The sequence below is a fragment of the Trichechus manatus genome, unplaced genomic scaffold (assembly GCF_000243295.1).
Source record: "Trichechus manatus latirostris isolate Lorelei unplaced genomic scaffold, TriManLat1.0 scaffold00180, whole genome shotgun sequence".
In the NCBI taxonomy this organism is placed as follows: domain Eukaryota; kingdom Metazoa; phylum Chordata; class Mammalia; order Sirenia; family Trichechidae; genus Trichechus; species Trichechus manatus.
The window spans coordinates 1,873,677-1,886,485 of record NW_004444116.1 but is presented as its reverse complement, the minus strand read 5'-3'; the positions used below and the strand labels follow the sequence as shown (position 1 = coordinate 1,886,485).

Genomic DNA, 12,809 nt, shown 5'->3' with positions numbered 1-12,809 from the left:
GCAAAGATTACTACAGACACAAGAAGGTAAACTACTATGCTTGAGATTCAGCAGATGTTGAAATTTTCAGACACAAAATATAGAATAGCTGTGTAAGACATATAATAATTCATGAAGAAATAATTACAAACAGGAGTATGCAACAACAAGTTATAAATGTATAGAATAATGTAAAAACTTGGAACTTCTAGAAATGAAAGAAATCATAGATGAAATAAAAAATTCTTAATAGATGAAGTTAACTAGCTGTCATGGATTGAATTGTGTCCCCCAAAAATATTTGTCAACTTGGCTCACTCACGATTCCCAGTATTGTATGATTGTGTACCATTTTGTAAATCTGATGTGATTTCCTTATGTGTTGTAAACTCTGTCACTATGGTGAGGTTATATGTGATTTCCTTATGTGTTGTAAACTCTACACTATGATGAAGTTATACTGATGAGGTTTACTAGATTAGATAGTGTCTTAATTCAATCTCTTTTGAGATATAAAAGAGAGAAGCAGGCAGAGACATATGGGAACCTCATACCACCACAAAAGGAGTCAAGGGAGCAGAGTGCATCCTTTAGACCTGAGGTTCCTGTGCAGAGAAGCTCCCAGACCAATGGAAGATTGATGACACGGACCTTCCTCCAGAACCAAGAGAGAAAGTGTTCCCCTGGAGCTGACACTTTGAATTTGGACTTGTAGCCTACTGGACTGTGAGAGAATAAACTTCTCTTCGCTAAAGCCATCCACTTGTGGTATTTCTGTTAAAGCAGCACTAGATGACTAAGACACTAGCATATTAGATACAGCTGAAGAAAGAATTACTAAGCAGAAAGATAAAGCCAAAATTTTAATCTAGAATAAAGAAAAATAGTTAACAACATGAAACATATGGAACAAACTTGTCTTGGGTTGAATTGTGCCCCTCAAATATGTGCCAACTTGGCTAGGATATGATTCCCAGTACTGTGTGGTTAAGGAGCCCTGGTGGTGCAGTGGTTAAAGTGATGGACTGCTAACCGAAAGGTTGGAAGTTTGAAATCACCAGTGGCCTTACAGGAGAAAGATGTGGCAGTTTGCTTCTGTGTAGATTTACAGCCTTGGAAACCCTCTGGGGTGGCTATGAGTCAGAATTGACTCAATGGCGATGGGTTTTGTTTTTTGTTTGGTATTGTGTGGTTGTCCTCCATTTTGTGATTTGACGTAATTTTCCTATGTGTTGTAAATCCTATTCTCTGTCTATAGTTAATGAGGCAAGATTAAGTTATGTTAAAGAGGATTAGGTTGGGATGCAACACCCTTACTCAGGTCACTGCCCTCATACCACCAAGAAAGAAGCTCTGGGAGTGGAGTGTGTCTTTTGGATCCAGGGTCCCTGCACTGAAATCTCCTAGACCAGGGGAAGATTGATGACAAGGACTTACCCCCAGAACCAACAGAGAGAGAAAGCCTTCTCCAGGAGATGGCACCCTGAATTCAGACTTCTGGCCTCCTAAACTGTGAGAGAATAAATTTCTGTTTGTTAAAGCCATCCACTTGTGGTATTTCTGTTACAGCAACACTAGATAACTAAGACAGAATTTGATATTAGGGGTGGGATGCTGCTTTAACAGATACCTAAAATGTGGAAGCAGTTTTGAAACTGTGAATGGGTAGAAGCTGGAAGAGTTTTAAAGTGCCTAAGACTAGATTGCCTTGAAGAGACTGTTGGTGAAATTATGGACATCAAGGTAATTCTGGTAAGGGCTCAGAAGGAAGTGAGGAGAACTGTAACATCAGAGACAGCACAGACTGCAAGAAGCAGCAGCAGAGGAACAACAGCAGCAGAACCAGGAGACTGGCATGAGATGTCATGGGACTCACCCACGGAGCAACAGTGCTGCGTGCCTTCAAGCAGAAGGCTTCCAAAGAGCTTTGGAACCCTTGCCCAAACAGGGCAGACACTCAGCCAGCCCGAGGGGCTGAGGGGCTGAGAAGTCAAGGAAGCAGAAGCTGAAGAGAAAAAGCACACAGGAAGCAGAGATTCCACAGTCTCAAAGGGTGGGACCACAATTTCTGGGGGTCTCAAAGTGTGGAACCACGGCCTGCTGGGTCTCAAAGGATGGAGTGACGGCCTCCTAGGTTTCTTAGAGTCAGATCTTCACCAACTTGATTCTGGAGTGTGGAGCTGCCTTTCACAAGTGTCAGTGGGATGGGGCCAGATCCACTGCCCAAAGCTGAGTAGGTAGGGCTGCCATGTCCAAGGGGAAGAAGAACAGGGCCTGCAAGGGCCAAGCCAGTAGGGTTGCCACTCAGACAGACTGAAAGAATGGGGTTGCCCAAATCCAAAAGAGTAGAGTAGCCATCCTAGTGGGCCTGGAAGGCTAAGCTGAAGCCCAGGGTGGAGGGGCCTCCTCCTAGAATCTGGAGAGTGTGGTCAACACGCAGAGTCTGAAAGGCAGGGCCATTGCCTAAATGCTCTCAGAGAACAGAGGATTATTTTCAAGCCTTGAGAGCTAATGTAATGTGTTCTGCTAACTTGCTTGGTGCCTGTCTTAGTCATCTAGTGCTGCTATAACAGAAATACCACAAGTGGATGGCTTTAACAAAGAGAAATTTATTTTCTCACAGTAAAGTAGGCTAGAAGTCCAAATTCAGGGCATCAGCTCTCTCTGTCAGCTCCAGAGGAAGGCCCTTCACATTAATCTTCTCCTGGACTAGGAGCTTCTCTCTGCAGGAACCCCAGGTCCAAAGGACGCACTCGGCTCTTGGCACTGCTTTCTTGGTGGTATGAGGTTCCCAACTGTCTGCTTGCTTCCCTTTCCTTTTATCTCTTGTAAGATAAAATGTGGTACAGGTCACACCCCAGAGAAAGTCCCTTTACATTGGATCAGGGATGTGACCTTAGTAAGGGTGTTACAATCCCACCCTAATCCTCTTTAACATAAAATTACAATCACAAAATGGAGGACAATCACACAATACTGGGAATCATGGCCCAGCCAAACTGAGAAGACACATTTTTGGGGGGAAATAATTCAATCCATGACAGTGCCTATTATTTCTTCTTTCCCTCCACTTTCTCCCATTTGTAATGGAAATGTCTAGCTTGTGCTTGTTCCACTATTGTACTTTGGAAGCAGATAACTTGTATTCTAGATTTCAGAGATGAAAAGGAATTTTGCCCCAGGATGGAATTTGGGCTTTGAGTTGATTTAAGACTTTGGGGATGATATGATGGGCTTGAAATTGTTTTACATGTGGCAAGGACACCAATTTTGGGGGGCCAGATGGTGGAATGTCATGGATTGAATTGTGTCCCCCCAAAATATGTGTCAACTTGCCTAGGCCATGATTCCCAGTATTGTGTAATTGTCCTCCATGTTGTGATCTGATGTCCTTGTCCTATGTGCTGTAAATTCTAATCTCTGCCTGTGGTTGAGCTAAGATTAGATTATGTTGAAGAGGATTAGGTTGGGATGCAACACCTTTACTGAGGTCACAAAGCTGATCCATGTAAAGGGGGTTTCCCTAGGGTGTGGCTTGTATCAACTGTTATCTTACAAGAGATAAAAGGAGAGAGAAGGGAGCAGAGAGATAGGGACCTCATACTACCAAGAAAGAGGCTCCAGGAGCAGAGTGCGTCCTTTGAATCCAGGGTCCTTGCACTGTGAAGCTCCTGGACCAGGGGAAGATCGATGACAAGGACCTTCCACCAGAACTGACTGAGAGATAAAGCCTTTCCGGGGAGTTGGCGCCCTGAATTCAGACTTCTAGCCTCCTAAACTGTGAGAGAATAAATTTCTCTTTGTTAAAGAGATCCATTTGTGTTATTTCTGTTATAGCAGCACTAGATAACTAAGACAAAACTGTAGTAGATAAATGTGACCACAATTATTTACATCTCCCATCAAGAGGTAGAGTCCAATCCCCTAATCCTTGAATATGGATTGTTTTGACCAATGGAATGCAGTGAAAGTAATGTCATGTTACTTCCAAGCCCAGGTCTCAAGAGACCTTGCAGCTCTAGCTTTCACCCTTTAAGAATATTGCTATCACAGTGTAAGAAAGCTGGGTCATCCTGTTGGAGAGGTCACATGGAGGAAAACTGATGAATCCTAGGAAATAGCCCCTGCCATCTGCCAGGAATGTGACTGAGGTTATGCAAGAGCAGCTAGACCCCAGTCAATCTGCCAACTAATCAGAAATGAATTAGTAAACCCAGATGACTCCACAAGGAGAAGAGATGACCCATTCCAGCTAAGCCTTTCCCAGATTGCCAACCCATAGAATTGCAAGAAAATAAATGGATATTGTTTTAAGCCACTAAATTTTGTGTTAGCTTATTACACAGCCACAGATAACTGATAAAGAAAATTAATAAAGATGGAAGATTGAATGAGAAATTTTAAAGTATATCTAATCAGAGCACAAGAATAAGAGAAGAGAAAAAAATGTAGGTCAGACAATATTTACAGTGAAAATAGCTGGGAATTATCCAGAACTTGAGAGAGATATTTCATCTATAGATTCAGAAAGCATAGTGTATCACAAGCACATAAAAGAAAAACAACTAATAGCTGCACACATAATACTAAAACTATGTTATACCAAAGATAAGAGGTCTTGAAATTAGCCAGAGATAGTGGATAGATCTCCTGCAAAAGAAAAACAATTAAAAAGTTAACAAACATCTTAACCTCCAAAATAAAACCCAAAAAAGAGTAAAATGATATTTTAGAAATATTGAGTAGAATAACTGTTAATCTAGAATTGTGTATTCATCAAACTGACCTTCAAGAATGAGGGATTTTTAGAACCATTTACAAATAAAAGCAGAGCTTACAACCAAAAGAGTTGTACCAAATAAGATTCTTTTAGTTTTGTATTATTAAAACTTAAATAAAATTAGAGAATGGTATAATGAATCTCCATGCACACATTAACCAGGTTCAACAATGGTTAACATTTACCATTTTTATTTCATTCATCCCTTTTTTTTTATTGAAGTATCTTTTTAGTTAATCCCACGCATCATGTGATTTGCTCTTTAAATACTTCAGTGTATAGAATAAGGACATTTTTAAAAACATAATCACAATAACTTTATCATATGTAAAATATTTAACTAAAATTTCTTAATATTATCTAATATCAAGTCCATGTGTAATTTTCTCAGTTGTGTGAGAATGCCTTTTTATAGTTGATTTGCTTGATTTAGAGTCCAAAGAAGACTTAGAGTACACGTATTGCTTTTGGTTGATAAAACTCTTTAACTATGTAACAGTGCCACTTCTACTTTTTTATGGCATTTATTTGTTTATGTAACTGGGCAGTTTGTCTTGTAGAATGTCTCTGCTCTAAGTTTGACTCATTTTATGGTGTCATTTGACATGTTTATTTATCCCCGCTCCTCCATCTGCTGTAAACTCGTAGTTACATACTGACGTTTGGTCAGATTTACATTCAATTATTTTAGGCTAGACTACTTTCTAGGTGTCACTGTGTATTTCCTATAGCATCACATCAGGTGGCATATAATATAGGTAGGTGCTTCCACTTTTAACTATGCTAAGGTTGTTCAGTGGGTTCAAATACTATAAGCTTTTCCATCCATTTGCCTTAGCACCCATTATCATTACTTAGATCCATTATGCAGTAAGGATCACAAAATGATGATTAAAATATTTTAGCATTTCTTTTGCATTTATTATATGTAAATATTCTATAAAGAATAACTTTTCTAACCACCTGGTGGTTACCTTGACACAGGCAAGGTAAATGACAAATTCATTATTAAAAGAATTTCTAAATGATGTACTTCAAAAAAAAAGAAAGATGATACCAGTCTGAGATGTAAGATGAATACAGCACAAACAAAATGTAAGAGTGTGAGAAAATCTGAACAATCATTGTCTGAATACAATAATAACAGTGTTTAATTTGGGGTTATAAAAAGTGCAGGGGAGTGACATTACCGAAAATGGTGGAACTCCAAAACTCTGTCCCTCCACTAAAGAAGTGATTGACCTGACAAAACGGTTGAAATCAATTTTGGGGGAACTCTGGAATCCAATAAGAAACTTAAAACCACTAGGGGAGTGCTTAATAAAGAAAGAAGGTATTGTGGCATTTTAAATTGCCCTCCTACCATCCTCCACTCCCCAGCTCAGGGGTGGCTCTGAAGACAGTAAGCATCATGCCTTGCTGGGGCAGCTTGCTGGTACCAGAGGGAGCAGTGCCCACCTTGTTGTGAAAGAATTGTGGTGATGTGTTTTGACCTAGCTGGTGTCTTCCTGAAGGATTGGCTCAGGGGCTTGCCTTTGTTTCGTCCAACTTGGAGCTTTCTCAGGGCTGATGTGACCTCTTGGATGGCGTTTGTCAAAGTGTTTGAAGGCAAATATACTAGCTGCAGCCACCTAGGGCATGGAAGGCATAACAGTTGGGGCAAGCAGTAGACAGACTGAAAAGCCTGGGAAGAAAGATAACATCGAGGGAAAGGGGCTTTGGACAGCTCCTGCATGTAAGGCGCAGAGAAAGACAGGGAGTGCCCCCATTTTCAGAGTTGCTGCTGTTTCTAGAGGATGCGCCTCCGCTGGTCATTTCAGAAACGAAGTGCACATCCCTGGGAGGGCCAGGAAGCTGTCGAGGACGCGCCCACCACAGGAATTTCCTACATTTCGCTAGTTATCCTCCTTGAGTTTCTTCCTCGTCCGTCCAGGGACACGCACTTTTCTAGGAGAGGGTGGACACGACTCCGACTCCCTCGAGGCTGGAAACAAGGATAGTTTTGAAGCCTTAGCTAAGATTCTCCCTGGTGTGGGAGAGGCCCCCTCTGGGCAGCTGATCTGCGTGGACTAGGGGCTTGTGACTAGGGGAAGAAAAGGCGTGGGGTAGCGCCTTCTAGAGCTGGTTACCACCACTGCTCTCCCCGCTGGAGAGAACCGAAGCTAAAAGTAATGCCCCCCTAACGCCACCAGAGAAATCGACGGAGCCCCTCACCTGCTACCGAGCAGCTTTCCTTTCAGGGCTTTGGGTTAGTGTTTGGCAAATTGGTCCCAAGCGTGGCTTCTGGCTTTCAACGCTGTTGTGTTTCGTTTTCAAGTCTTTTGATATTATACATACTGCCCACCCTCAGCCTCAAGCAAACCACTCAGCCAAGCTCTACTGCGTCTCCATTGAGATTGGGGAAACACTTTTTCAAATTTTCGCCCCAGAAATACTGCTTGGCGGTTCAGAGCACGGCCTGTAGAGCCAGATTGCCCCCAGTTAAACCGCGGCTCAGCCACCCTTTGCCGTGTGACCCTGGAAAGGCCCACCGATAAGAGCACCCACTTTGTAAAGGTGGTCCCGGGATTACATGAATTACTGCGAGTAAAGCGCTTCCGTCTGTGCTTGGCACAGAGTCCGTGCTATGTAGGTGTTTGCCACTGTCATTATTGCTCAGCGATGGAAGCTTTTGAAAGGCAGAGACCAAGGAATACATGACTTTACAGAGAGACCCCTAAGCCCTCGGGGAGCATGTTAGATTTAGTGGCATTGCCACCGACTTGTGTTCCACGACCTTCTGCGCTTTCCACGGATAAAGTAAAAGCTAAAGTCTTGAGCGTGGGGCGTTACTAACCAAGAGCCGTCATGGTTGAGTGGTAAAGGAGCTTTGAAATCTGCAGATCACGACGTTGTTATGTTTTATAATTTTATTCACGTGAGTTCTTGAACCTCTAGGTTGTCTATAAGGAATTTCTGACAAATGAGGGTATTCAACATTTCATTAAACTTTTCATGAGTTATACACGTATTTGCTTGTCTACTTGTTTATTGTCTGTCCCAAGCTATGTTATTAACTTCATCAGGGTAGGTATGTTATGATATTGCTCACCAATTAATTAGTGTAGTACAGTACCAAGCATATAATTCAATGAAATAAACTTGTTTTATTTATTCTCAAATTTTTAAGTAAAAATACTTACGTCTCTCTTTTAACAGGAGAGGTTAGTGCTCCCTTCATCATTTCTAAAAGCGTAATATTATCTCTTAGTGGGGATGCCAAAGAAATGGGGAGTTTTCCCTTTAAAGTTTGTTTTGAGAAACACTTTTATACCAGAAGTCACTGGTATAAAATTAGGTTATCCTTGGAAGCTTTAAAGAGGGACAAAAGAAGAGAACATCAAGAGATTTTTTTTGAAGCTTTCTTTTTAAAAAAAATTATTATGCAGTAGGTGAAAGTTTACAGAGCAAATTAGTTTCCCATTCAATAGTTTGTACATAAAGTATTTCATGACATTGGTTTCATTCCCCACAATGTGTCAGCACTCTCCCCATTTCCACCCTAGGTTCTCCATTTCCTTTCATCCTGATTTTCTACCCCTTCCTGCCTTCCCATCCTTGCTTTTGGGCACATGTTGCCCTGTAGATCTCATATAATCGATTGCCTATTAATAAAATACACAATAACATCCATGAGAGAGCACATTCCTCAGGGGTGTTATTGTTTATTTTATGGGCTTGTCTATGGTTTGGCTGAGAGGTGGTCTCTGGAAATGGCTTCAGTTCCAGTTTTGAAGGGTTTCTTAGGGCTCTTCCAGTCTCTGTCACATCAAGAGATTTGAGCATTAGAATGACAGGAAAACCACACCAACTGATTTTGTTCAAAGAAATAAATGATTTTTTACTCACTAAATGGATAAATCTTTAGTCTTCTAACACAGGGATCATAGGTGAGTTTTCCATGAGAGGTAGTTGTACGCTGAAGGTGAGAATATGGAATTCAGTGAAGCAACATGAAAGGGAGAGAAGAGGGTCCCTCCTGCTAAAGCTGAGAACAGAGGTAGAGATTACCTAAGAAGGAAAAAACAATAGATTTTGGCAAGAAAATATTTTTTCTCTCCAAACTTCTCTTAAAAATTCTACACTAGATATAGAAAAGCAGACAAACTCTGGTGAGTGGAAGGGGTTTCTTGATGCTGAGTTTATCTGAGGTTGTCAAGTTCAGCTTCCTCCTGGAAAGATGATGAAAATTGTGGGAGTGGGATGGAGCGAGTGGGGAAGGGAACTGGTGAAGCGGCCTGCCCAAATTTATAGTGTGTGCAACAGAGCCACAACCAAGACCCAGGTATCCTTACCCCTGCACCAGTGGCCCAGTGGGGATTTCTCCACTGTCACTCCATTCAGCCCTTCTCAGTGTTAGCAGTAAATCAATTTTATGCTTTAATATTCCAGCCTACTCTAGAATCAAAATGGTCCCATTAGGGCCTTTCTTAGTTATCTAGTGCTGCTATTGCAGAAATACCACAAGTGGATGGCTTCAACAAAGAGAAATTTATTCTCTCACAGTCTAGTAGGCTAGAAGTCCAAATTCAGGGCATCAGTTCCAGGGGAAAGCTTTCTTCCTGTATCAGCTCTGAGGGAAGGTCCTTGTTATCAATATTTCCTTGGTCTAGAACCTTGGGTCCAAAGGACGCTCTCTGCTCCAGGCACCGCGTTCTTGGTAGTATGAGGTCTCCATGTCTCTCTGCTCTCTTCTCTTTTATATCACGTAAGAGATTGGTTTAAGACACAACCTGGTCTTGTAGATTGAGTCCTGCCTCATCAACATAACTGTTGCTAATCCTATCTCATTAACATAGTAGAGATAAGATTTACAACACACAGGAAAATCACATCAGATGACAAAATGGTGGACAACCACAAAATACTGGGAATCATGGCCTAGCCAAGTTGACACGTATTTTGGGGAGATACAATTCAATCCATCACAGGGCTGTTGCATTTTTTCAAACCAGGTTCCCACCATTGCTGACATGTCACAGACTGATCAATGCCTCGCCACAGAGAAGGCAACGAGAGAGAAATAAAGGCGTTTCCTGGCTGTCGGGCATACTTGAGAAGCAAACGAAAGGGAATCGCAGAGTCAGATTTCGTTGTTCCCTGGTATCTCCAAGAAAACAGGAATCCCAGGAGTTCTGTTCAGTAGGCAGGAAATCGGTCCCTCAAACGCAGAGTGCTGCAGCAGAGAGACTAGTGTAAGTCTCTGGAAGAACACATGGTGGCCAGCTGGAGCTGGTATGTTCATTCATCTGTTCAACAAGGATTTATTTGGTACCTAAGTGTACCGGTTTTACCCGTTTTTTTATATGTGCCAGGTAACTCTAAGGTCATTGATCAGTTTTATGGTTGCTGTGAAATGTACCTAAAGAAGTACTTGACTCTGGGCGTGGTTGTGAGGATTGAATCGGAATTAAACCAGAGAAAGGGTGATTGAATATAATTAACTACAGAACAAACATCAAGAAGAAAGAAAAGGAAAGCCCTTTTTTTTTGTACGGGGCGAGGTGGCAGAATGGTTAAGGCGATGGACTGCTAATCCATTGTGCTCTGCAGGCGTGGGTTCGAGTCTCACTCTCACTGGCTTATAGAGATTTTTCTCGAATCCTCTCCTCCGGGTACCCAAAACAATAGGCCTATTCACCACCTAGTCATCGTTTCTCTTAGGTAGATTCATTCCTTACCAGTAAATTGAGTAAACTGCTAAATGTATCTTCCCACTTCGGAACTCACTGAAATAGTATCTCAAACCTCGGCACAACTCCTCCTCAGTAGCTCTTGAAATTGTAAATTAAGTTATCGGTACAATCTTAAAACTGTAAGTTATCAGTACAATCGTTTGCGTAGTGTTTCCTTTCTCTGCTAAATGGTAATCTCCTGGAGTGCAGGAGACATATTTATACTCAGCACAAACTCCCCAGGTTTTCTGAGGAAGCAACTGAATAATTAGTTCAGGGCTATAGGAAAATTGTGTAACAAAATTAAATGATAAAATCATCCACAGAGATAGGTACAACAAATTATTTATACTGTACATTATGGGCTATTTTCAGCCTAATCTTAACTGTACTGCAATTTTTACCGTATATGCTAACTTTAAAGTAAAATACTCAACCATTATTGTCCAAGGATCTCTAGCTTTGAGGAGGAGGGTGTGTCTCTGCTTACAGATATGACAAAACTGAAACATATACCCCATACAACATTCCCAGTTAGATCCAATAATTCCTTCTTAAGCGAGACAGAGAAGAATGTCAATATTGTTTCTACTTATGATTTCCATCTTGTCAGGCCTTCAGAGAAAAAATATATATTCTTCCTTTTATTTAAGGTTTTGAATAGGCACTACGTTCACATGGTTCCAAAACTATAAAAAACTATATAGCAAAATCCTGCAGCCACGCTTATATAAAACATATATTGCTCTTTTTTATCTCAAAAAGGATAACACAAATGATGACACACTATGCACATTGCTCTATACCTTGTTCTTTCCCCGTAGCCAATACATGTTGCAGAACTTTCCATATCACAAAAAGTGATAGCTTATTCTTTTCCCAGATTGCACAGTATTCCAATGTATGGGTTACTCTATACTATTTAACCAGCCCTCTCTTGATTGCTATTTAGGTTTCCCCTCATCTTTTGCTATTACAAACTATGCTGCAATGGAAAAGCTCATACATATATTATTTTGAATGTGCGTGTATCTGTGATGCTGTAATAAATTTTTTAGAAGTCGACTTACTATGCCGTAAGATATATGCATTTAAAATATTAATAGATATTGTCCAATTGCCCTCCAAAGGGATTTTATTAATCTACACTCCCAACCAATAATCATTGAAGTTCTTATTTTTCCTCGCCCTTCCGAATATGGTGTTTTGACAACTTTGGGATCTCTGTTAATTTAGTAGGTGAAAAGTGATATTGCAGTACAGTTAACTTTTCCTTTCTTTTATTACAATAAAACATTTGCTATATTTATGAAAAGAGTTGTTTTGCTTTATTCATTTGAATTTTTTTTTTTTTAATATGTTGAGTATTTTGTGAAGTGTGGTCTCTGGGCACATAGATAAAAAAATTTACATACAATTTCATTCAGCATAGCGACTCACTCAAGATCATTCGCAGGGTATTTTGAGATTTCCAAAAGAAATGTTCTGATTTGTCAAAACCTCTGGAATTTGAAAGGCCAAAAAGTAATCAATAGGGATCAAAGTAGGAGGAAAGACAAAATGGGGAAGGGGAGCCATTCAGCGATTCAATTTATATTCCTTGGGCCGCTAATATGTATTAAGTACTCTAATATGGGGAAGGCTGGGTCCCCAGGTGCGTGCAAACCGTTAAGAGCTTGCCTGCTAACCCAAAGATCAGCGGTTTGAGTCCACTCAGAGGTGCCTTGGAAGAAAGGCCTGGGGATCTACTTCTAAAAAATCAGCCAGGAAATCAAACTGGTTTGTTTTTTTTTTGTTTGTTTGTTTGTGGGTCAGGCTGGGGTGGGGAGAAGGAAGAGGAATCAAGGCGAGCACTTGCGGTGATTCCTGCGCTTCCAGACCTCTGGCCGAATCTCATAGCCGCAGCCTTCGCTGTTGCAGCGACGTTCTCTCCTTAGTAACTGCATACACTCTAGCACCGCTATCTCCGTGAAACTTTAAATACTCTGCCTTTCCAGAAACACAAGTTGCTTGAAGGAGCATAAACTAGGTGGCAATTTTCTGGTTACTCCAATCTAGTGACTCTCTAGGTTCGGAAAACTCGTCCAGAATCTGCTTGTTAGTTTCCTGGGGCCAGTTACCCACAATCGCTTACAGTCACGGCTCACAGAGCCAAAAGTAGCAGAAATGCCTTCTGCTACTCATTAAAGGGAAGCCAATCCTCTAAGGATCTTAGTTTTCCCATTCGTAAAATAGAAAGATTGGACTAGATCTTACAGCTCTTTTTCAAGTCTGACGTATGGTGACTGGGAAAGGAGAGGGTGGCCCGGACCTAATGAGAAAAAGTCAGGGAAGAG

General features: G+C 41.1%; 1 non-coding gene across 1 annotated transcript; it reads left to right on the top strand.

The window, feature by feature from the left end:
- The first annotated feature begins 10,296 nt into the window (after window positions 1-10,296).
- On the top strand, window positions 10,297-10,378 carry TRNAS-GCU (transfer RNA serine (anticodon GCU)). The gene has a single exon. It is a non-coding gene; the product is annotated as a tRNA-Ser (tRNA).
- Window positions 10,379-12,809: the final 2,431 nt, after the last annotated feature.